This window comes from Sus scrofa, chromosome 5, assembly GCF_054392235.1.
Source record: "Sus scrofa isolate SSC_HxYL_T2T_F1_AM1 chromosome 5, Sscrofa_HxYL_maternal_Yorkshire_Landrace_v2.0, whole genome shotgun sequence".
Classification (NCBI taxonomy): Eukaryota; Metazoa; Chordata; class Mammalia; order Artiodactyla; family Suidae; genus Sus; species Sus scrofa.
The window spans coordinates 70,299,232-70,324,472 of NC_139387.1; the positions used below are offsets into that span (position 1 = coordinate 70,299,232).

At 43.1% G+C, this 25,241-nt stretch overlaps 1 pseudogene across 1 annotated transcript in view; it reads right to left on the reverse strand.

Moving 5' to 3' along the window:
• Positions 1-19,771, reverse strand: part of LOC110258625 (antigen WC1.1-like) — a 28,424-nt pseudogene extending 8,653 nt beyond the window's left edge. The window contains exons 1-6 of the transcript XR_014803865.1: positions 19,655-19,771; positions 12,599-12,928; positions 6,468-6,776; positions 6,069-6,377; positions 756-848; positions 360-674 (exon numbers count right to left, since the gene is read on the reverse strand). The product of XR_014803865.1 is annotated as an antigen WC1.1-like (transcript). The remainder of the gene's footprint in view (positions 1-359; positions 675-755; positions 849-6,068; positions 6,378-6,467; positions 6,777-12,598; positions 12,929-19,654) is intronic.
• Between the last annotated feature and the right edge of the window lie 5,470 nt (positions 19,772-25,241).

Genomic DNA, 25,241 nt, shown 5'->3' on the forward strand with positions numbered 1-25,241 from the left:
CTTTGGGGTGGGGAAATTAACCTGGATATCATGAATTAACCAAGTAAACTAATCTAATCACATCCTTAGACCTACTATCCTACTATCCTTTAAATGGGAATATTATTCCTGACTGTGATAAGAGGGAGGTAAGACTTGGAAGAATGGTAGAGGAGGGAATACTCTCTGCCTGAAGAAAAAAAGAGAGGGAGCTCCAGACAGGATCAAGTGAAAACATCTACTTCACATCTGCTACAAAAACTGGCTCCCTGGGAGGAAGCATCCTCCTCTGGCCCTTTCAGCACTATCCTTCAGGGCTCAGACTCCCACCTCCAGAACCTGCCCCCCTCTCCCGCCAGTGGACAATTTGCAGCAAGGACCTGAGCAGATGACCCCTGCGTCTTCCTTGTGTCTGCAGTCGTGCCGCCCCCAGCCCCCGAAAGGGCACTGCCACACGTGGGACTCCTTTCCTGTGCAGTTCACGTCATCCAGCCAGATGTGGCCTGAGCCCACCCCAAAGTGAGCAGACCCTGGGGCACTGAGGGCATCTCCACAGCCCAGCTGCCTGCACACAACATGTGCATCGTCCAGGTCCCAGCTGTCATCACAGACGGTGCCCCAGGAGCCCTGGTGAAGGATCTCCACTCTCCCTGAGCAGTAACTCCCTCCATCCACCAGGCGCAGCTGTCTGCTGTCTGAGGAGAGAGAGCCAGAAAAAAAGGTGGGGCATTTACACAGGGAAGGGGAAGGGTTTTCTGGTCCTGTACGACCCCTACCTGAGCAGCTGGCGGCGCTCTCCTCTGAGGCTGCAGAGCCTGCTGGTTCAGACAGGGAGTCATTGCACTGAGGCAGCACCTGGGTCTGGTTTCCTACAGAAACAGCAATGAACAGAGGGTTGGTGTGGTCGAAGAATGAGAAATTGAATTACGCTAAATAATAACCTAGTGATGGGGTCTAAAATGAAAACTGTAACTTAGCAGTTATCATAACCTTAGAGTTCACCTTCTTCTCCATGAAGGTTGTGCTTCTGACAATGCCAAAATTTCTGTTTTAAGCCAAGAATTTCACTAAGAATGAGTTTACAAAAGGGAGAAAATATTAATACTGTTGATAGTGTTGCAGAGCTACCAAGGCTGTGAGAATTTCTAGATCCATGCCCTAAGTCTCTGAAAAGCTCATCTGAGATTTTGCCAGACTCACAGGGCTCGGGGAACACAAAGCATAATTCAGGCTGGCCAAGGGAGAGGAGCCCTGTTAACCAGAACCCTTGGATCACTGAAGGAAGAGTGAACTAAAATTAGGCTATTCTTCACAAGGATGGATGCCCAGCTTATAATTACTTTGCTTCCTTCTAAATAAGGTGATCACCCCCTAAAGCAGGTGCCTGGAGGAAGCAAAATAAGATTCCTTTTGGAGGATCTCTACAATGTTTTATCTACAGTGTCTGTCTATTAAAACCACTTGGGCATAAAAGAGAAGAAATTTGAGGAGATTTTATGAGGAAGAAAGTATTAAAAAAGAAATTTACCACACATCCATCTATTGGAGTTACCTGACAGGGAATTTAAATGACCAGGAATATAATGTTTAAGGAATGAAACAAGGCAGTATTTTGGTAGAGAAATGACAACAAAGAATCTAATAAAATATTCTAGGACTGAAAAAGTCAATATTTGAAATGAGACCTCAAAGGATGAGAATAACAGCCCATTAGATCAGCAGAAGGTAAAAGTTGTTAAATGGAAGCTCAGAAGAAAGTACACAGTAGAGGGAGTTCCTGTTGTGGTTCATCAAGTTACAAACCCAACTAGTATCCATGAAGATGCAAGTTCGATCCCTGGCCTTGCTAATTGGGTTAAGGATCCTTTGCTGCTGTGGGCTGTAGGGTAGGCAGAAGGCACAACTCAGATCCTGTGTCACTGTGGCTGTGGGCTGCAGCTCCATTTCCACCCCTAGCCTGGAAACTTCCATATGCCACAGGTGTGACCTTAAAAAAAAAAAAAAAAAAAATGGAATAAAAGTATGTAGGTGCCCTAAAAAGTAAAAAAGAAAAAAAGTACACAGAACAGAGAACAGAAATACAAAACTGGGAAATATGAAAAAAATAATAAAGATCTTGAAAAATTCTAGCATTCATACATCCATACTCCTAGACATACAAAGCCGCAATTAACAAAAGTAAAAGTACATTGGTGCTCCAACGTTTGGTGAGTATAAATTTATGACTTTAAATCTTCTTGATGAGTTGACAACTTTATTATTGTAAAATGACCTTCTTTGTCTCATCACTTTTTGGCTCAAAGTCTATTTTGTCGGATATAATACAGCTCTCCCCGTGCTCTTTTGGTGTCTATTGCATGGAATATCTTTTTCAATCATTTCACTTTGAGTCTATATATTCTTAAAACTGAAATGAGCCTCTTTTAGGCAGCATATAGTTAGGTCTTAATTTTTCATCCATCCAGCAACTCTGTGCCTTTGGCAAATTCAGTGCATTTATATTTAGAGTGATTTTTGATTTGTAAGAAATAGTATCATCTTACTGCTTTCTTATTGCTTTGAAGTTCCACTATGTCTTTTTTTTTTTCCTGTTTCTGCCTACATTTGAAGTTGGTGATTTCCCTTGGTGGTATGCTGTGATTTACCTTTCTTTATCTCTTGTTTATATTGTCTAGGTTTTTGCTTTGCATTTACAATGAGTCTTATGTAAAATATATCACATACAATTCAGTTCATTTCATGCTGAGAGCAACTGAACTTAGAATTTTTCTAGCCCTCAAACTCACCCCTTTTAATATTCTTGTTGTCACAACTTACCTCTTTTTATATTGTGTGTTTGATTAACGAAGTTATTATATCTATAGTTATTTTAATACTCTTTTTTTTGTCTTTTTGCCAATTCTTGGGCCGCTACCACGGCATATGGAGGTTCCCAGGCTAGGGGTCTAATCGGAGTTGTAGCCGCCAACCTACGCCAGAGCCACAGCAACACGAGATCCCAGCCACGTCTGCAACCCACACCACAGTTCATGGCAACACCAGATCCCTAACCCACTGAGCAAGGCCAGGGATCAAACCCCAAACCTCATGGTTCCTTAGTCGGATTTGTTAACCACTGAGCCACGACGGGAACTCCGATTTTAATATTCTTTTCATTTAACTTTATGCTATCGTTATATGGTGAAACCACCACCCTATTGCAGAATTTGAGATTCTGTATGATGTCATTTATATGTAGAATCTAAAAAATAATACAAATAAAATTCCATGCAAAAGAGAAATCGATTCACAGCTATAGAAAATGAACTAGTGAGTAACACAGTGGAGGGGGAGGGGTGAGGGGCAAATCAGGGATAAGGAATTAAGAGATATAATCTACTATGTATAAACGAGATAACAAGGAAATAATGCATAGCAAAGCCATTATCTTTAATAACTGACAATACAGTCTGTAAAAATACTGAGTTACTGTGCTGTATACCTGAAACCAATGTAATATTGTAAATCAACTATACTTCAATGAAAATAGCAACAACAAAGTGTTGAGAGGAAAAAGTTACCAGCCATAAATACTCTATCAAGCATGTTATCTTTCACACATAAAAGAAAATAAAATATTTCTACCAACCAACAAAAGCTGAGAGAGCTCATCACAACTAGACTTGCCTCGTAAGAAATACTGAAATGAGTTTTTCAACTAGAAATGAAATATTGCTTATAAAGTCTAACAACCGATGAATGGATTAAGAAGAAGTGGTACATATATACAATGGAATACTACTCAGCCACGAAAAAGGAAAACTAATTCCAGGTGCAGCAACATGGATGGACTTAGGGATTCTTTTCTTTTTAATGATTTTATTTTTTCTATTACAGTTGATTAACAGTGTTCTGTCAATTTTCTACTATACAGCAAAGTGACCCAGTCACACTCACACACATATATATTTCTCCATGCAAGAGGCCCCACTGACGAATTCAAATGTATGCTGTGTCACCTTAGGGTAAGGGGCAGCACTGGCAAAATCCTATAATCCTCTCCAATCGTTCAGCATGTTTTCCTTTTTTGGGTGTGGGTGTTTTGTTTTGTTTTGTTTTGGGATCCAAAAGAGTAACAAAACTTCTCTTCCGGAATCCTGGATTTTACCTAATTTTATTCATAGGTGTTTGACAAGGTCAGCATTCTCCAGGTTTCACCAGGCTGTCCCTGACCAGGGTCCAGGGACAGGGACAAGTTCACCGGCTCTCGCTAGGTCTGCAGTCTGTACCAGTGTTTATCTGTCTATTACTGGATGCCCAGGTGGGTGACCATTCTCCTGGTCCCCTGGTATAAGATATTTGTATCCCACAACTTTCACAGAGGTGCTTTGTGATCATGGATGAGTGGTTACTTAATTGCTAAAAACAGAGGCAGAAAGGAGAGATCTTAACCACCATGATGCCAATGTCACTCCCCCTTTGCTGTGACTTTAAAATATTTAGCTATTTTGGAGAAATTCTTTGAAAAGCACCACTTGAAATGACACAAGAATCAATAGGAAATGTGAATAATGCTGATTTATTAAAAATATTGGGTTTGTAATTAAATTTGTCTATGAAAACTACTTCAAGTTCAGATGTATTTTGTTAAGTTAAAAATATCATGTGAAACTAAAATTTCCTGAATTTGAATGAATCTTTGTACTTAATAAATACAAGGCTGAGATCCTAGTAATGGAATCTGATGCGTAAAGTAATTCCCAATAGTTTGCATGGTTAGAAAAAAAAAAAAAAAAACCCTCACAGCAAAGGAAACCAAAAAGAAAACAAAGAGACAACTTACAGAATGGGAGAAAATAGTTTCAAACGATGCAACAGACAAGGGCTTAATCTCTAGAATATATAGGCAACTTATACAACCCAACAGCAAAAAAGCCAATCAACCAATGGAAAAATGGGCAAAAGACCTGAATAGACTGTTTTCCAAGGAGGATATACAGATGGCCAACAAGCACATGAAAAAATGCTCAACATCGCTGATTGTAAGAGAAATGCAAAGCAAAACTACCATGAGATACCACCTCACACCGGTCAGAATGGCCATCATTAATAAGTCCACAAATAGCAAGTGCTGGAGGGGTTGGGGAGAAAAGGGAACCCTCCTGCACTGCTGGTGGGAATGTCAACTGGTACAGCCACTATGGAGAACAGTTTGGAGAACCTTAGAAATCTATACATAGAACTTCCATATGACCCCGCAATCCCACTCTTGGGCATCTATCCGGACAAAACTCTTCTTAAAAGAGACACATGCACCCACATGTTCATTGCAGCACTAGTCACAATAGTCAAGACATGGAAACAACCGAAACGTCCATCAACAGATGATTGGATTCGGAAGAGGTGGTATATATACACAATGGAATACTACTCAGCCATAAAAAAGAATGACATAATGCCATTTGCAGCAACATGGATGGAACTAGAGACTCTCATACTGAGTGAAATGAGTCAGAAAGACAAAGACAAATACCATAGAATATCACTTATAACTGGAATCCAACATACAGCACAAATGAACCTTTCCACAGAAAAGAAAATCATGGACTTGGAGAAGAGACTTGTGGCTGCCCAATGGGAGAGGGAGGGAGTAGGAGGAATTGGGGGCTTGGGGTTATCAGATACAACTTGGAATGCATTTACATAGAGATCCTGCTGAGTAGCATTGAGAACTATGTCTAGATACTTACATTGCAACAGAACAAAGTGTGGGAAACAAAATGTATACATATAAGAATAACTTGGTCCCCATGCTGTACAGCGGGAGAAATAAAAATAAATTTAAAAAAATAAAATCAATTAAAAAAAAAAAACCCTGACTGATATAGACACTTATTGCTTCTACATTATTCTCCGTGATTATACTCAAATACTTAAGTTTATTTTTTAAAATTTCCACTTAATGCTTCTTGCCGTGATTTGAAAAATGGATAAGCAATGAGAAAAAACATTTCACCATTAAATATCTTACTTTTGAAGCCAATTTTCCAGCACTCTCTGTTTTTATGAACATTTAACTCGTGAGTAGTGTTGGCCCTTCTCCCTCTTACCTGAGCAGATCACAGAGGCTGTGTTTCCATGGGCACAGTCAGGAACACCCAGGGCAGTCACAGGGCAATGCCACAAGAAGGACTCAGCCCCAGAGCAGTGAAATCGGGCTTTCCACATCAGATCACCTCCCTCTGCTCCCTTCGGGGTGGAGAGGGCGACTCCACAGCCGAGCTGACGACACACAACATTGGCATTGGCCGTGGTCCAGTGGGAGGCACAGAGTGTTCTCCATCCTCCAGAAATATTCATCTCCACTCGCCCCGCACACTGAGAGGTGCCATTTCTCATGAGCCGGACTTCTGAGTACACTGGTGGGAGAAGACAGGATTTCAGCAACATCTCAGTTTTCTTACCTGAACTGGATAGACAGGGAGGTTGGGTCCTGATCTGCCTCTCACCTGAACAGACAACTTGAACAGCTCCACTGTGGTGACAACTGCCTCCTGGACAGGGCACTCTGGGGCAGGACCAGAGCACGGACTCCTCCCCCTTACACCTGAACTCTTCAGGCCAGACCTGGTCATCTGACTCTCTGAGGGGCCTCTGACCCAGAACAGACACAGCCTTGCCACATCCCAGCTCTGCACAGATGACCTGAGCCGTGGGGAATGTAAAGTTCCCATCAGACACTGGTGTCCAGTCTTCTCCAGAATGCACTTCTACTCGCCCTGAACAGGGTCCATTCCCTTGAGCTAGACGCACGAATCCTAAGAGAAACAAACAAACAAAAAACCCAAGTAGTGTTCATGATCCTGGCTTGACAGCTGGAAAAAACATGTCACAGGCAATGGTGTGAAAGCTTCTCTCTTCCAGGTGTGGGGCATGGAGAGAGAATTTGACAGTGTCAGAGTTGCATTTTCATGAATGAGTTTCTGAAGAGAAATGCAGGAAGATTTGCGGGGTCAGTTTGGAATGGCTGAATCTCAAGAATATATACTTCGAAGTTGGTTAGAAATGAGAATTCCTTATCAAGGGGCCTGGAAATTACAGAGCTCAAGACTGGTCATTTGGAATGATCGACTATTAGGAACACGTACTTTAGCATTGGTTGGAAAAGTGACTTTCTCATTTAGGAGCATGGGACCTAAAGAGCCCAAGGAAATAATGCACAATGTGTGGGCACTTCAGCTTGAGTATAGAGATGTGAAGAACAGAACCAACCCAGAGTGACGTGATTATGAGAGAGCAGAGACCTGGCACGTAGGCAAAAGTTAGAAAGCCATCCTGAGCATTGTGGGGCTAAGCATCTGATAAATTTTCTCCCCAAGGACCCAATCCTCAAGGGATTGGAGTAGAGAAAATCATGAGGGCTGGATCCATGAGGGTATGCTGCCCTGTATACAGATGAGGACTCAAGAAAAGTAATATAGACATAATAAATAATCTACTTTTATGGTACCATATTTTGTTTTTCTAATAATTTTTGATTGCAAAATTTCCAAGAATTTCTTAGGTGAAAAGATGAGTCTGTTAAGTTATGTAAGGAAAGTTCAGAGAGTCCTAGGTGAGAGATCAGTTGGTCCCAGCCATTTCTCTTGAAAACCTAGGATTTGTCCATGAACATGGGAAAGAGTGAGCTCCAAGTGGAAATTCAGGGGACTGATTTGCCAAATTATTCCTACTAGAGGTTTTTCTTCTTTAACATTATGGTAAGCTCCTTAAAAGGGAAGATATAGCCCTTAAAAGGGAAGATATAGCTCATAAAAATAGAACACAAAGATAGACTCTTAAAATATTCAATTAAAGACTAAAATGGAAGAAAGAAAACATAAAATAAACAGCATGCTGGAAAACTTAAACCTAACCATAATGATAATTACATTAAACTTAAATAATTTAAACACTCCAACTAAAATCAAGATGATCACATTGGATAAAAGGAAGACAAAACCGGAGTTCCCATCGTGGCGCAGTGGTTAACAAATCCGACCAGGAACCATGAGGTTGCGGGTTCAGTCCCTGCCCTTGCTCAGTGGGTTAACGATCCGGCGTTGCCGTGAGCTGTGGTGTAGGTTGCAGACGTGGCTCAGATCCCGTGTTGCTGTGGCTCTGGCATAGGACGGCGGCTACAGCTCCGATTTGACCCCTAGCCTAGGAACCTCCATATGTCGTGGGAGCTGCCCAAGATATGGCAAAAAAAAAAAGACCAAAAAAAAAAAAAAATAAGGAAGACAAAACCATATGCTGTATACAAAAACATACATAATTAAATGTAAATATAGATGGGGTCAAAAAAAGATATACCATGCAAATGCTAATCAGAGAAAGCTGTATGTACTATCTACGTTAATATAATACAAAGTCAGACAATAGGACAAAGAATATATTTAGAGAGAAGAAAAGAAACATTTCACGATAATCCAAAAAAAGCTTGCAGTTTTAAAATCAGTGTGCTACATCTAAAATTGTGCTAAAGAAAAAAATTTAGAGCATTGTTGCTTCCTCATGATTTCAATAAGACAGAAAATAAAACTAAGTACAAATGATCCAAATTCCACCTCAAGAATTTACAAAAATAACAGCCAATCATAACCAAAAATAAAGAAAAAACAGCAGAAATCAATGAAATAAGAAACAAACACACAATGAAAAAAAATCATGGACTTGGAGAATAGACTTGTAGTTGCCCAGGAGGAGAGGGAGAGAGTTGGATGGATTGGGGTTTGGGGTTAATAGATGAAGACAATTGTCTTTGCAATGAATTAGCAATGAGATCATGCTGTGTAGCACTGGGAACTATGTCTAGTCACTTATGATGGAGCATGATAATGTGAGAAACAGAATGTATACATGTATGTATAACTGGGTCACGGTACAGTATTGGGGAATGATGTACTGGGGAAATTAAAAAGAAAGAAAGAAAGATAGAAAAGAAAATCAGGAATTCCTGCTGTGGCTCAGCGGTAACAACCCAACTAGTATCCATGAGGACAGGGGTTCGATCCATGGCCTCACTCAGAGGGTTAAGGATCTGGCATAACCATGAGCTGTGGTGTAGGTCGAGGACGCAACTCGCATCTGGAGTTGCTGTGGCTGTGGTGTATGCCAACAGATACAGCTCTGATTAGACCCCTAGACTGGGAAATTCCATATGCCCCAGGTGCAGCCCTGAAAAGAAAAAAGAGCAAGGAAGGACGGGAGGGAGGGGGGGGAGGAAGGAAGATCAACACAGTCAATTGGTAATTCTTTATTTTTCTTCCTTCCTCCCTTCCTTCCTTCCTTCCTCCTTTCCTTCCTTCCTTCCTTCCTTCCTTCCTTCCTTCCTTCCTTCCTTCCTTCCTTTCCTTCTTCCTTTCATTCTGGCTGTGCCCAAGACATGTGGAAGTTCCCAGATCAGGGATCAAACCTGCACCACAGCAGTGACAACAACAAACCCATAACCCACTAGGCCACCGGGGAACTCTAATTCTTTTTAAAGGGATAATAAAACTGATATTCCTCTAGCAAAAATAAGAGAATACACAAATTTAATGACACCAGGAATGAAGGGGGGTTATCACTATAGATCTTACCAATATTTAGATGTGAGATATGAACAAATTTTATCCTAGCCTGAAAAATAGCTGAGTCCATAAAAACTGCTTGAAAAATATAACTCACCAAAATCTGATACTATAAAAATGGAAGATCTGAGAGTTCCTAAGTTTGTTAAAGAAATAGAACCCATATTGTCAAAACTTCCCAATAAGAAAATGGCAACCTTCAAAGACTAGTTCTTCCACAGAGCTCAGAAGCTACTGCTACATCAAGGTAAAGAAAGAAGGGAGGGAAGAAATGAGAGCAGGAAGGAAATCAAAGCAGAAGCTGTGGTCAATACACCAGTTAAGAAGGACCTTGATCCCAAGCCCCCCTCCTTTATCTCCTCACCACTTCATACCTCAGGACCCAGTCCTTCTAAAGTTGTGAAACCTGTCCCCAAACTTGCTCCTGAACCCCCTGAAATCCCCTCTCATTTCATACAAGCTCCTCTACATTCTTCTCAGGCCATCGTTTCTATCTCTGGATTTCTCCTAAACATAGCTCATTACTTCCAACAATCCACTAAAGAGACAGAAATTTTTCTCCCACACCCTATTTCTAAAATTAAGATGAAGAAACTCCAAGAGTTCAATATTAATTAGAAAATTTAAAAGGCATGTTTTCTACTCTCATCTCTGCTATATCATGACCGCTTTGACTTACCTTCACATCGCTAAATACGTTTTGAAAATATAAATTAGGGAGTTCCCGCCGTGGCGCAGTGGTTAATGAATCCGACTAGGAACCATGAGGTTGAGGGTTCGGTCCCTGCCCTTGCTCAGTGGGTTAACGATCCGGCGTTGCCGTGAGCTGTGGTGTAGGTTGCAGATGCGGCTCGGATCCCGCGTTGCTGTGGCTCTGGTAGGCCGGTGGCTACAGCTCCGATTCAACCCCTAGCCTGGGAAACTCCATATGCCGCAGGAGCGGCCCAAGAAATAGCAACAACAACAACAACAAAAGACAAAAGACAAAAAAACGAAAAAAAGAAAATATAAATTAGCAGAACAAACAGTAACTTCATTAAAAAAGGGGAGCCTATACTAGAGCAGTGGTATTCATGGAATACAATGTTTAAATGCCATTGCACTTTCAAACTCTTCTTATTTTTAAGGGTGTCTCAACTGGAATTAATATCAAGACATTGATTTTCTTGAAACGATAACATTAAAAGCTCTAATATAAAAAAAAATCCCCATTATCACAGAAATTTCCAACATCACCCACTCCATTTTTATCAAAATAACTCGGGGTCTCCTCTAGGGTTTCTGCAAGCTTATCTGCAGTTTAAACCATGATTAGGACTTTGTAACAATTGAGAATGTTACTCAGAATGCCAGAAAAGAGGTTTTCTTGAAAAAAATGCCTAATTGAAACTCAAATGCCCCTTGAAAATAATTATCTTTAATAATAATAATAATAACGGAAGAAAACTTTTACAGTGATGAACAGATTTGTAGCATAGATTGTGGTAATGGTTTCACAGATGTATACTTACCTCCGAAAACAGTCAAGTTGTGTACAATACACACATACAGCTTTTGTATGTCATACCTCAATATAGCAGCATAACGTAATTATTTTCTTAGGGACCTCAGCCAGTATAATCAAAACCTGCTAAACATAAGACTAGAACCATCTCTTCCCCAACATAACACCAAAGATATGATTGGCTATGGCTGCCAAGGACCTACTGCGAATGGTCTCAGGTCTCCCCCTGTTCCACCTGTGTTAACCCTTTCCTAAGACCCAACCACCTATATTAGGAATTCTCTGTCATATCTGATAATATCTTCCTCCAACCCAGCTGTTCTGACTGGATTAATGCCTTGGACATTTCATCCACCGTTGTGATAACAGCTGGAAACATGTCTGGCAGATACTGCAACCACCCACTCACACTCTAGTTTCACTGCGTCTTTACTGGGTTCACCTTGGCACAGGTCAAGTGCACTTAGACAGTACTGACCAGAGTTTGTGAGTCACTTCAGGTTTTCTCAGCCTCACTGCTCTTTGTACTTACTTCACTCTAGCTACTGTATTGTAAATTCTAAAACTTCACATTTTTCCTACGGCCTCAACACCCCACAAACAGGATGTAAGCAACGGACCCCAGGTGACCAGGTGCACCAATGTGATAAGACTAGCCCCTGCCACAAATATCTCTTCTTGCCCTAACTGAATGCAACCTATGCAAATGTACCAATGCTGTGAATACTGGTGTAGAAATATCTGTTTGAATCCCTCCTTATAGTTCTTCTGGGCCCATATCCAAAAGTGGAGTTGCTGGATCATACGCTAATTCTATGTTTAACGCTTTTACTTTTTTTGGACATGCCCAAGGCATGCGGAAGGTCCCAGGCCAGGGATCAAACCCAAGCCACAGCAGGGACAATGCCAAATCCTAAGTGATAGGCCATGAGGGGATTCCTCAATGAAATCCTCTCATGCCTTTTCCTTGTATAACTCTACCCTGATCCCCAAAATAATCACTTGTCTACTCCCTCTTGGTTCTTCATGCTTCAATGAGCCAGCCCCCTTGGAGACCACTCCACCGTGTGGACTCCTTTTGCCTGTGGTGAGTTTTCTCTCTTTGGCCAGTAAGTAAAATAAACTGTTTGCCTGACCCTCTCTTATGTCTTTTCTTGCGGCCCAGCCTGACTGACCATCCCATGAAAGGATAAAAAGCGGGTACCGTAATGAAACTAATTCATAAAAGTACAGCCCAGCAGTGGTACCTGTCGGAAATATTTGACCTCACCTCCCTTCTTCTTAGGACACACCACAGAGATCTGAAGGGTCCAGTGGTCCACAGGTCTGGAGCCTTTATTGTCCAGGGACAGGCAAGCCCTCATGCTCCCTTGAGCACCTAATGCTCTAGGATCACTGTGTGACCAGAGTCTTCATGCAAGTGTGTTCTAAAGGCTGTGATCTCGTTTATCCAGAGTTTTTCTGGGAATGAGACTGAGGCTTTTCCTGCTGGGGATCCCCTCCCAGACCAGACAGGCCTTACCTGAGCAGACTGCTCCAACATCCTGGTCGTGAGAAAAGGTATGATTATAGTTTTTAAAGTCGAGATGAACACAACCATCAATACTGAGAGGTGAATCTGGCTTGGTATTGTTGCAGTAAATAGTGAAAACCCAAATAGGACCAAGCCTTGGTCCAAAATAAGACCCTCTGGGAGCATCAATAGCAAGTCCACATCCCAGCTCTTTGCACACCACTTCTGCAGCCTCCATGAACCAGTACTGAGTATATACGGAAGCCCATATTCCTTGGTGCTTCACTTCCACTCTCCCCTCACAGCGGTGGCGTCCATCCTTCAGCCTCAGCTCCAGAGCTGTAAGAGAGACACAGACACAGAACACAGGACACAGGACAGATTTTAGAAGACCATGCAGTTGTATGCTGGTAGGTATTAAAAAATGCATTCTCACACAGGGAAAAAATCCCTGTGTATTGCATTGGTTAAGTTTTGTTTGTAAATTTTCCCATGGTGATCAATTCTAAGCTACGAGTGTGGTATCACAGAAGTGGGAAAATATCACCCAAAAATTCTAACAAGCGTGGTGAACCAACACCCCTGAGGATAGCACTTCAGAGACTCTGGGGGCTGCCTTCCCAGCAGATGTGCCCAAGGCCACTAGGGGCCCAGCTTCCCTGTCTCAGCTACAGTGAGGACCATGATCCCGGGGAGAAATCTTCCCTCTCCTTCTATGTTCCATAGAGAGCACTCTCGTCTCACTTGGGAACAGAGGACTATGGTGAGCAGCCTCTCCAATGTCCTGACGATTCCCGCCACCTGGTACTCATCCTTGTGTAAACCCCACACTTGACTGTAGCTAACAACATGCATCTAACAGATGGGATCTGGCAAAAGTGATGTCGAATAGGAGGTTAGGTTTCAAGATGACTCTGGCTTTTCCTGTGTTCATCTATCTTGTTCTCTCTTGCTCTGATGAAGCCACTGCCACGTCTGAGCTGCATATGGAGAGACCCCTGTGACAAGGACCTGAGGGAGGCCTCAGCCGACAGCCAGCAAGGGACTGCGGCTCTTGATTTAACAGCCCACCAAGGTCATGTGGGTTGTATCCACCCTGGCTAAACCTTCAGATGACTGCAGCCTCCTAAGGGATCCTGAGTCAGAGGACCCAGGTAAGTCGTGCCGATTCCTGACCTACAGAAGTTAGGGGATGCTAGACGTTGATTATTTTAAGCTGCCAAGTTTGGTATTAATTTGTTGCACAGCAATACATGACTAATGTAGAGCTTCTCTCCAGAGTCAGAAAATAGCAGGGTGATCAAAGTCCTAGGGGGGCAGATTTCATTCTGAGACCTCTTCCCTTGGTTTGCAGGCATTGCCATCTCTCTATATGCTTACGTGGCGTTTGCTCAAGACGTGTGCACAGAGATAGAAGGAGAGAGATATTTCCCTCCCTTCCTTCCCTTATAATGCCACCTGCGGGATCAGGGCCCCACACTTATGACCTTATTTTAACCTTGATTACCCCCTAAAGGCCCTATCTCCAAATTAAGTCACCCTGGAGGCTAGGCCTTTAATATATGAATTTTGGAGGGACACAGTTCAGTCTAGATAGAGGCCTGGGGGGCCCAGGGCTAGGAAGGAAATAAAGATAAATGGGAAGGAGGCATATGAGCTAGTAGAAGCAGGGAGATATCCTGTGAAGCTTACTCAATGATTTGTTTTAGAAGTCTGACCTTGAGGTGGGAGTAAACGATTGAAATGAGACCCTAAAATTACATAAGAATCCTGCTTTTATTAATACTAAAATTATCCATTTCAAAATCAGGTCCTATACTCGGTGCTGTAAATGCAGAAAATAACATGATATTCTTGTCTTCATGTAGCTTTTACCTAGTTGATGACACAAACAAAGTAGATTATTTTATTGCTATGAACAATTCTAGGAGATTTTCTCAATAATGCTAGGTTTGGTTATTGAGGCTATATTTTCTGCTGAAAATAAATAAAGTAGAAAAAATTACTAAAACTTATCTTGAAGGCATTAAAGTCCTGATTGAAGAGGAAGAAGAAAAAAAAAAAAAGCCAGGTCAAATCTGGAGGGGACAAGGGAAATTTGCTGAGATACAGGAGAATGGAGTGTGCTTGTGTATTTGTCCTGATGACATTAGCCTGTGCATAGTTGGGAAGGGGGGTGGAATGTGCTTCATTTTTGCTCGTTTGCTTGTTTATTTTTAATAATGGAAATTTTTTAGCACTTTTTCTTTTTTGGCTACCCCACAGGATATGGAGTTCCCGGGCCAGGGATCATATCCGAGTTGCAGTTGTGACCTGATGTGGCAATGCCAGATCCTTAACCCACTGTAAGAGGCTTGGGATTGAACCTGTGTCCCAGCACTCCAGAGACACGACAGATCCCATTGTACTGCAGCATGAACTCCAAGTGTGTTTTTATGGGCTTTGTTGGTGAAGAGGCATAAATCAAAATCCAAACCCACATACAAGTAGATGAAACATCCAACAGAAGACATTCTCCACAATCAGCCAGGACACCCACCAGTTGAAACAGAGGTGCTCTTGCATAAAGTTATATTCAAAATTTCAATCTCTAGACTATCTGGTTTGTGTCCGTTTTTGAACTTGTATTAAGGTGATCCACTACTAATAATAAAATGAAATAAAAAACTAATAAAAATAAAACCATTTCTAGAGTAAATTGCCTTGTTCCTAGGCTTCGAATTATTTCTATGCATAATATTTATAAATATAGTGACCAGTATATTGTCAATTAAAAAAAGCAAGCACACAAAGAAACAAAGTTCCATTAACAAGAACCAAGAGAACCTCCTGAAGCAGACACAGAGACTTCTCATAGTGAATACATCACATACTAAGCTATACCACTACCACACATACAATATTTAAAGAAGGAAAAATATACTCTTAAAGAATCTTCAAGGGACCAGAAAATGCATGGACAAAATTTAAAAACCTAAAGCTAACTTCTAGGAATGAAAATGTATTTGTTGGAAGTTCCCATTGTGGTAATGAGCCCAACTAGTATCCATGAGGATGTGGGTTGGATCCCTGGCCTCACGCAGTGGATTAAGGATCTGGCCTTGCCATGAGCTGCACAGAAGATCACAGTTGCAGCTTGGATCCCACGTTGCTGTGGCTGTGGAATAGGCCAGCAGATGCAGCTCCGATTTGACCCCTAGCCTGGGAAAATCCAAGTGCAGCCCTAAAAAGCAAAGAAAGAAAGAGAGGGAGGGAGGAAGGAAGGAAAGAAGGGAGAAAGCAAGAAAGAAGGAGGGAGGGGGAGTGAGGAAGGGAGGAAGGAGAAAATATATTTGCTGAAATTAAAATTTTTACGTAACATTAAACTCAGGTAAAGAGAGAATTAATGAAGCGAATGATAAATCAGAATGAATTGCCTGGAATGCTGCACAGAGAAACAAAACGATGAAAATTACAGAAGAGAAATTACAGAAGAGACAGAAAATGGAAATAGAAGGGTGTAATAAAATATAGAAAGGAAGAGAGGGAGATGAGAGAGAGAGAGACACGAAGGACCGAGTCCCAGAAAGAGAGAGAATTGAGCAGAAAGAGAGTCCAGAAAGAGAGAGAATTGAGCAGAAGTAATATTTGACAGATATTGACTGAGAGTTTTCCAGAATTGATGGAAGACACCAATCCTTAGAGTGAATAAGCCCAAGAAAACTTAGGCAAGATATATAAAAAGGAATTCATTTGTAGAATCGTCATAGAAGGAAAAGCAACTAGTGTTCAGTGATACTTAAAATTCTCTTTGGAGTTCCCATAGTGGCACAGAGGAAAGGAGTCTGACTGCGAACCATGAGATTGCGTGTTCGATCCCTGGCCTCTTTCAGTGGGTTAAGGATCTGGTGTTGCCGTGAGCTGTGGTGTAGGTCGCAGACACTGCTCAGATCTGGTGTTGCTGTGGCTGTAGCATAGGCCGGCAGCTGTAGCTCTGATTAGACCCCTAGCCTGGGGACCTCCATATGCTGCAGGTGCAGCCCTAAAAAAAAATTTCTCATTTACTGAGCACATGGGAATATTAACACTTCCTAGTCTGTTTGAAGTTAAGCATCACTATGTGATCTGACTTACCCAATGAAGTATGAACAAATGATGTGAGTCACTACCACACAGAAAGATGTAAGAACCAATATACTTTTCTACCACAGCAAATACTGCATCCTTGGGTTGCAGTGGTGGCATGAGATGGTGGAGATTTCAACAACCTGAGCAGTTGAATAATTACGAAGCAGAAATCCTGCCAAATTGAGTAGAACATGGCATGTAAGAATAAATTTTGGTTACGTGTTACTACAACATAACCTACCTTATGCTTACCAAAATGGTAAGAAACAGCAGAAAACTGACAAAAGAAATTAAGACAGAAACTAGGTATATAAATTAAGAAACATCTCTACTAACATATAAGTCCCCATGAATAAAAAGATATGCCAACGTAGAGTAGATTGAAGCCTTAGATGTGCCAAAAGAAAAAAATGCCAGTCTAAAATTCTATATTCAAAACCATTCTCTCAAAGAATAACTTCCTTAAACATGACATAATCTGAATGCTGATATAAAAGATGATGACCTCTATCCCCTCCAAAAAGTTCAAAAATTCAACAGCTATCAGGAAAAAAACAATCTTTGAAAAGATCTGGAGTCCTCCAAGAAATTTTACTACATCAAGACACTGTCCTTTTGACCACAACTTTCCATCCTCCAAGCCAGGATTGCTCAATGCCAGGTGCGCCAAGAGAGTTCCTCTCACAAGGACAGTAAGAACAGGCTGAGCAGTGTCCCTAGTCTTTGGGGGCACCTCATGAGAGTCCTGCTTCAGTTTTGCCTCACGCAGACCTACAAAGCTGAGCTAGCCTTATAGAGATGACTGGGAATAAACAAGAAAAGCAAAGACCAATAGAAGCCATACTACAGAAGCAATGACAGTTTACAGTGACCTGCTCTGCAGAAAAATGCAGCAGATTTTACCCCTGAGAAACAAATAGCTTGCACAGATGATGCTGAAGTTATTGCCAGATTTAGCCCAGTGTACACATGCTGCTTCACACTGGACGCCAGTCCTTGCCTGCTCCCTTCCCGTCCACTTCTTCCAGAGCCCTGTAATAGCGCCAGTTTAGTGTGTAAAGGAATAGTTAATGATACAGAGAAATGTCTGAAATATGTGATTGATTTTAAAAAGATGTTAAAAAATAATATATACCAACATCTAATCTTGGGTCTATGTTTTTGAGCATAAAAAGTAGACCAAAGATTGCATTTGAGGGATAATGTTATGCCCGTGCTCATCATGGATTTCATGATGGAGACTCCTGTAGTGTGTGCCCCGCTCAGAAATCATCAAATGCTGGAGTTCCTGTTGTCACTCAGCAGGATACCGGCCCTACCGGTATCCATGAGGATGTGGGTTCCATCCCTGGCCTTGTTCGGTGGCTTAAGGATCTGGTGTTGCCTTGAGCTCTGATGTAAGTCACTGATGCAGCTTGGATCTGGCATTGCTATGGCTGTGTTGTAAGCTGGCAGCCGCAGCTCCGATTCAACCCTTAGCCCAGGGAATTCATCAAATGCTCGAAAGGCCAGGACTATTGTTTACTAAGGAGCAGGTCCAATGTCATATGAGGTAGAATATAATTTTAGTAGAATAACACTGAATGGTGTTGTTTCAGGGAAAACGAAAAGAATACTTGCTTTGGTGAAATACTCTTGCTGCTAAGGAACTACCGAGGAAACTCCCTATAGTTTTCCTCATAAGGGAGCAGGCCTTGTATCAGAGCATCTATTATTTGCCCCCCTTCATGGGACCAAAACCCACCTCTGCCCTTCAGAGCCCTCAGGAGGACAATCTTCACTAGCATCAGATCAGCACTCCAGGAGCAGAGACTGGAGGGGGAGGTTTTCCCAAGGAGAGTTATGGCACTAGAGACTGAGGTCTAAGGGGACAACAATGAGCGTTGAGATGAGACGGCACTGTACTGAGGCTTGGCTGGACCCATTCCCAGATCTGAAAGAGCCACCTCCTCCAGGCTGAGGACTAGGTTTTCAGCAGCACTAGCTCTGAAGCCTGCAGTCCTCTCCCTCAGAGGAAACCTGCTCACAGGGAGGAAAGAAAAGGGCCTGAGAGAGAAAATGCACCTACAGAATTCACAAGAGATCCTAGAGAATTGAAAGAACCCTTGCAGGACCCCAGCATATCAGCAAACAATTTGTAGGGACTCAGGAAACTTTCTACATCTGGTGATGAACATCAATGAATCTCTATAAACAAGGGGCCGCTTTCCTGGCTGCAGGTTTCTCTGCTCTAAAATGACCACCTGGAAGGAACAAGTGAGGCCAGGAACTAAAGACTCATACAGCCCAGTGCTGGGCAAACCTCACAACAAGCAGAGAGGAGGCATCGTGGGGTTGAAGGAGAGAAGCAGGCAGGTGCAAGTTTATCTATGATCTGGTTACATGCAGCTGACATGACCCCCCAACCATGTGGGCACCCACTGTGTTTCACAAACCAACTGATTCAATCCCTTCTTGGCAGCCCTGTTCCTCTCACACAGACAGGCTTCACACACCCTCGCACACCCTACACACCTCACACACACACACAAGCACAGAGCCTAAAGGAGCCTAAATGCGTAAAACATGGGAATCCCATGGAGAGTCCTCTACAAAGCAGCAAATGGCGTGTGTGGGGAACAGCCCAGAGACCCAGCTGAGGTCAGTCTCTGGACCTGCCACACCCTGGGAGCCACTGGGACTCCACAGAAGCTCCCTGAGAGCAAGGGAGACGGTGGGCAGGACGGAAACACACTCACCTCAGTCCACACCAAATAGCATTCCTCTGTAAAACCTGCTGCTACGACCAGTCCACCCTCAGCAGGAGAGGAACCAACATTCACAATCAGTGTGGTTCCCTTTTGGTCAAAAACATAGGGTCTCCACAGAGGCTTCGGCTCCATACCTCCAGGGACACTTCCCTGCACTGAGGTGTCCATACATTGGTTGTTGATCCCAGGAAAGAGACGAAACTCTTACCTTGACCCCCCACCATGATGAGCAGGAGGAAGCCGAGTCTCTGAAGAGAGAGGTGTCTGTTTAGAGCCATCCTGACTCCCAGGTCATCAAGGTTGAAGTCCCTGCCGCAAAATAACCAGAGAGGGTATCAGGGGACCGACAAAGGTCTATATAGACCCATCCCCTGACATCCTCCCTACCGACAGCCAATAGAGACACTTTTTACCATTTCAGATGCTATTGGAGGCTTCATCTCCACTTTCTGAAGCTTAGACACCAATTAGCTTCTGAGTCTTCAACATCTCCTTATATGAGCAACACGGTCCTTTGACCTCATCCCCGAGGAATAAGGTCCCCGTGACCAGGGCAGGGGTAGAAAAATTATATCAAAAAACATGAATACATCTCTCTCCCTCTCAGATCATTCTGGCTGATCCCCACAGACTGTGAGATCTCACAGGGTCAGGGTGCTGGGACCAGTTGGCCTGTGGAGAATATCTTTGGTGTAATCAACATTGATCTTCCCTGTGACTGAGCCCAAGCTGAAGCAGAGAAACAAGGAAGGCTGGAAATATGACAATACTTATCAGAGGAACAGAAAATGAGGACCAGGAGCAGAGGACTACACAGGTGAACGTGGAAGGGGTGAGGTGGGAGCCACCAGTTGGGAGGTGTGATTGTCAGTCTTTCCCTGCTGCTCAGAGTAATCTATTTACTGGGTCCTGGAGCACATAGGGGGCTCATAATATCAGGGGGCTTTGACAGAACCTAGCTTTTCCCCTCCAGGACCTTTCTCATCCCCTGTGTCCTGTACATACATGCCAGTAGAGGTCGAATTCTCCTTCTCAAGGATGAAAGGGGGAGGTAACCTACAGGGTATTTACGGACAGACCCAACCTCCTCCTCTTGTACAACTGCCCAGGGCCAGCAGTCCTGCCCTAGGAGCTGGGCTGGGGTTCAGGGGTCAGAGCCAATCAGCCGATGCACCTGCACAATTTTTTTCTGCATCCACCCTCCTACTCTTTTGGAATCTCTCTCTATCTCTCCTTCCTTCTCTCTCTGGCATGCTTTTTAGGGCCACACATGCATCATATGGCAGTTCCTATGCCAGGGGTCAAATCAGAGCTGCTGCTGCCAGCCTACACCACAGCCAAAGCAATGCTGGACACTTAACCAGTGAGGCCAGAGATCAAACCCAAGTCCTCATGGATACTAGTCAGGTTCGTTACCGCTGAGCCACAAAGGGAACTTCTGGTATCTCTCTTAATTCAATGCCCGATGTAACATGAGGCTTAATTCCAAATACATATTAGCTTTGCTATCCCTGACATATGTACTCATTCTTTCATTTTCACTGCCTTCACTGTTAGTCACCCCAGAGAAAGAAACTAGGGGAGATAGAAATAACAAGGCTTCATAAGGTATAAATGCTCAGGTGAAAGTTGCCAGTTACTGGGCATAGCGCACAGCACACCATCAGCTAGCACTTGCTAAGGTGCTGCTCCACAGCACTGCACATAAGCATGCCGTGGGCTGGGAATAAAGCAGTGAACAAGAGAGACACTATCCTTGATCTCATGGAATTCACGTCCAGCTGGTGGTGAAATATTATACAAACATTTACTTCTACAAATATAAGTATATACAAATTATATATGTGTGTAAATAATTATTTAACAACATACGTGAAAAACTATGAAGAAAAAAGACAGTGAGTAATAAGAGGAGGGTGAATGGGAAGCTTCTTTTTTTTTTTTTTTTTTTTTTTTTTGGTTTTTAGGGCTGCCCCTGTGGCATACACATGTTTCCAGGCTAGAGGCTGAATCAGAGCTACAGCTGCCGGCCTAAGCCATGGCCTCAGCAATGCAAAATCCGAGCTGCCTCTGCAGCCTACACCACAGTTCACAGCAATGCCGGATCCTTAACCCACTGAGCAAGGCCAGGAATTGAACCCGCATCCTCATGGATACTAGTTGGTTTTGTTACCAATGAGCCAAAATGGGAACTCCCAGGAGAAGCATCTTTTGGAAAGGATATTTACCTGAGAGTGAGGTGGGTACACCAGGGAAATCAAGACCATCCACCACACCCATGGTCCCTCCCTCAACCCTGTAATTTCTGAAAAACACGCCCTTTCTAAATGCGTACATATTGAAATTCTATTCTACTACTTCTTGCTCTTATTCAGACCATCCCCATCCTTCAAGGCATCAGTACCTCTACTCCCCTTGAAATCTTTGTTTGACTGAAAATAGAATGCACTAGGAATTGGAGAAAGAATTGAAAACCAGATTACCAAGAGATGTAATTGGGTTGACTGAGGAATAAGCATCCAGAGCCAGTCCTCAGGGGTCTAGAGTTTGAAGAACTAAGCTAATACTGTTGAACTTGTTGGGAAAAGAGAGCAAGAGCAAGAGGGACAGTGAGACTACCGTCTTCTTCATGGTTCAGGTAGAAAAGGCCGCAAGAGTGAAGCTACTTTGGCCCTACTATTTCATGTTGCATTGGGTTTCATGACTTCTCGCAAACCAAAGCTTTGGTGCATTAAAGGGAGGGCGGACTCAGGAAGTTCCAGCCAATAGGAGCCTCAATTAGGGACAAAGCCCATGAAACTCTGAGCTTAACACAGAAACTATGACAGAGAACAAGGACAGCTGTAGAATCTGTACATTCTGTCCAGAAAAAAAAAGGAGATAACCGGTGGAAATCTATCTGATAGAAGAATAATTGTGCAACATGGATGGAACTAAAGGCTCTCATACTAAGTGAAGTAAGTCAGAAAAAGAAAGACAAATACCATATGATATCACTTATATCTGGAATCTAATATATGGCACAAATGAACCTTTCCACAGAAAAGAAAACCATGGACTTGGAGAACAGACTGTTGGTTGCCAAGGGGGAGGGGGAGGGAGTGGGGTGGATGGGGAACTTGGGGTTAATAGATACAGACTATTGCCTTTGGAATGGATTAGCAACGAGATCCTGCTGTATAGCACTGGGAGCTATGTCTAGTCATTTATGATGGAGCATGATAATGTGAGAAAATAGAATGTGTACATGTATGTGTAACTGGGTCACCATGCTGTACAGTAGGGAAAAAAAACTGTATCGGGGAAATAACAATTAAAAAAAAGAGTAATTGTGAACACTACCTCTCTGCAGCTTGCAAACTCACAGTGGAATGAACTTCGTCAAGCTGATTCACTGAAATCGTATTTTGTTAATAGCTGCACTATTAGGAGAAGCTTTTCCTTCATCCACTTGGGCAGACGTGAAATAAATGAAAGGTAATTCACTGTCAGAACTCTGAGAAATATTTTGCTTATTAGATCACTGGTTCATTACAAAAGGCTATAATTCCGGAAGAACCAAATGGAAGAGATGCATAGGACAAGGTAGTGGGAAGGAACATGGAGCTTCCGTGGCCTCTCCCTGCACACCACTCTCCCAGCACCTCCACATGTTCACCAACACGGAAGCTCTCTGAACCCAGTCTTTCATCGCATACACATATTTCATTATATGGGAAACATCCCTTTCAAGCAGCTACCAAATGAAACTTTGGGAAAGAAAGAGATCGTTAATACAGAAAACAAAGGGAAAAAAGTAGTCAACATTCAACTAGCTCTGCAAAACAGGATTTGGGGGTCACCGAGAAGAAAATAAATAGTTTTGAAAGACTAAAGTTTTTTGTTCTTTTTCTTTTTCTTTAGTGCTGCATGTGCGGCATATGGAAGTTCCCAGGCTGTGGGTCGAACTGGAGCTACAGCTGCCAGCCTACACCACAGCCACAGCAACACCAGATCCAAGCTATGTCTCCAACCTACACCGGAGCTCTCAGCAATGCCAGATATTTAACCCACTGGGTGCAGCCAGGGATCGAACCCACATCCTCATGGATACTAGTTGGGTTTGCTTATGCTAGATCCACAATCGGAATTTTTGAAAAGACTAAGGCTTTCTAAATATCGAACCTTCATCCCCTTTATATACTGAGAGTTTGATTTAGTAGGACTCAGACCACAAATTGTAGTATAAACCATAGTTAAAGGACATGCAAAATAGGCCTAGACAGAAAAGGGAAATAGAAGGTCTTTTGCTGGAGGGTGGCTGCAGGCTAGGGGGCAAAGAAGAGGCATGTGAATCAGAGGGGAAGGAACATGCAGCCTGAAACCATCAGTGACCCCCACTTCCTTCTGAGGTCAAGGTTTTGGCAAGACTGGAAGCTCATGTGCGTTGAGGAGAAAGATAAAGGCAGAGGGACTTCAGCCCATTTTAGCCATTGCTGCCTTATGGTGTCCATTGATCAGAGAAGCTCCCTGATGCTCCCAGAAAGTAACCCTGGAATGAACAGAGAGACTGCGAGGGCAGTAAGGGGAGGCAAGATAGAGCCTCAACCTCAAAATTCAAGGTCACCAACATGCTGCCACATCCTTCTCACCCCCTCCGGCTCAGGGTTCACGGGATGTACCCCTGCAGTCCACACAGCCCACCCTGTGGCCCCCTCACCCTAGCTCTCAACATTTCAGCACCTAGATGTGGGAAGGAAGCATTCTATGTGGGACTCACACTCCCCAGAGCCCCCACCAGAGCTCAGAGCCAGCTTCACACCCTCTTCATTCCACACCTGAAGTTCTCCATGTGACAAACACTGAGGGCAGCTGCAGGTCAGTCCCCAGCCTTGTCACATTCATCATAAGGATAACACACTTCATCTGGTCAGCAGACACAACTTCTCCTTTCTGCCATGCCCGTCCTTTCTCCTTGAGACTCAGGTAAATGGAAAGGAAGAAAAGGCAATGGAACACATGCATTTCTTCCCCCGAAATATTCTAATATTTACCCAATCATTTTCCAAGGATCACTCACTTGTCATCTGCTCTTCTCACTCCTAAGCCCCATGGCTAGATATGAGCCCTATCTCTTTCTGTATCTGTAGGCTTAAAACACCGATGACAATGACCGATTATACACATCAGAACTGGAATTTATTTATTTATTTATGTATTTATGTATGTATTTATTTATTTTATCTTTTTGCCATTTCTTGGGCTGCTCCCACAGCATATGGAGGTTCCCAGGCTAGGGGTCTAATCGGAGCTGTAGCTGCCAGCCTATGCCAGAGCCAGAGCAACGTGGGATCCGAGCCACATCTGGCACCTACACCACAGCTCACGGCAATGCCAGATCCTTAACCCACTGAGCAAGGGCAGGGATCGAACCCGAAACCTCATGGTTCCTAGTTGGATTCATTAACCACTGTGCCACGACGGGAACTCCCAGAACTGGAATTTAAACCCAGGTGCTAGAGTAGGACCAGGATTCACTTGGTCACTTGGAGTAGGTGCTATATTCCCTCTGACCTGAATTTATCATTGCTGACCCAATTTTAGACTCCACCGCATCACCAGAAACCATTCAGCCAGACACCTAGAACATAAGATGTCCTTGCTGGAGTCCATCCTGCCTCCCCACAGGAGGACATGGGGATGCATTCAGTGCAGCCATCTAGACATGGTCTCACTTACCTTGGGACGGAGCTCTCACTCATAAGACACTGTTATGAGCTCTAGATCCTGTGTCAGGGAAGGTTGGGCTAGAAAGG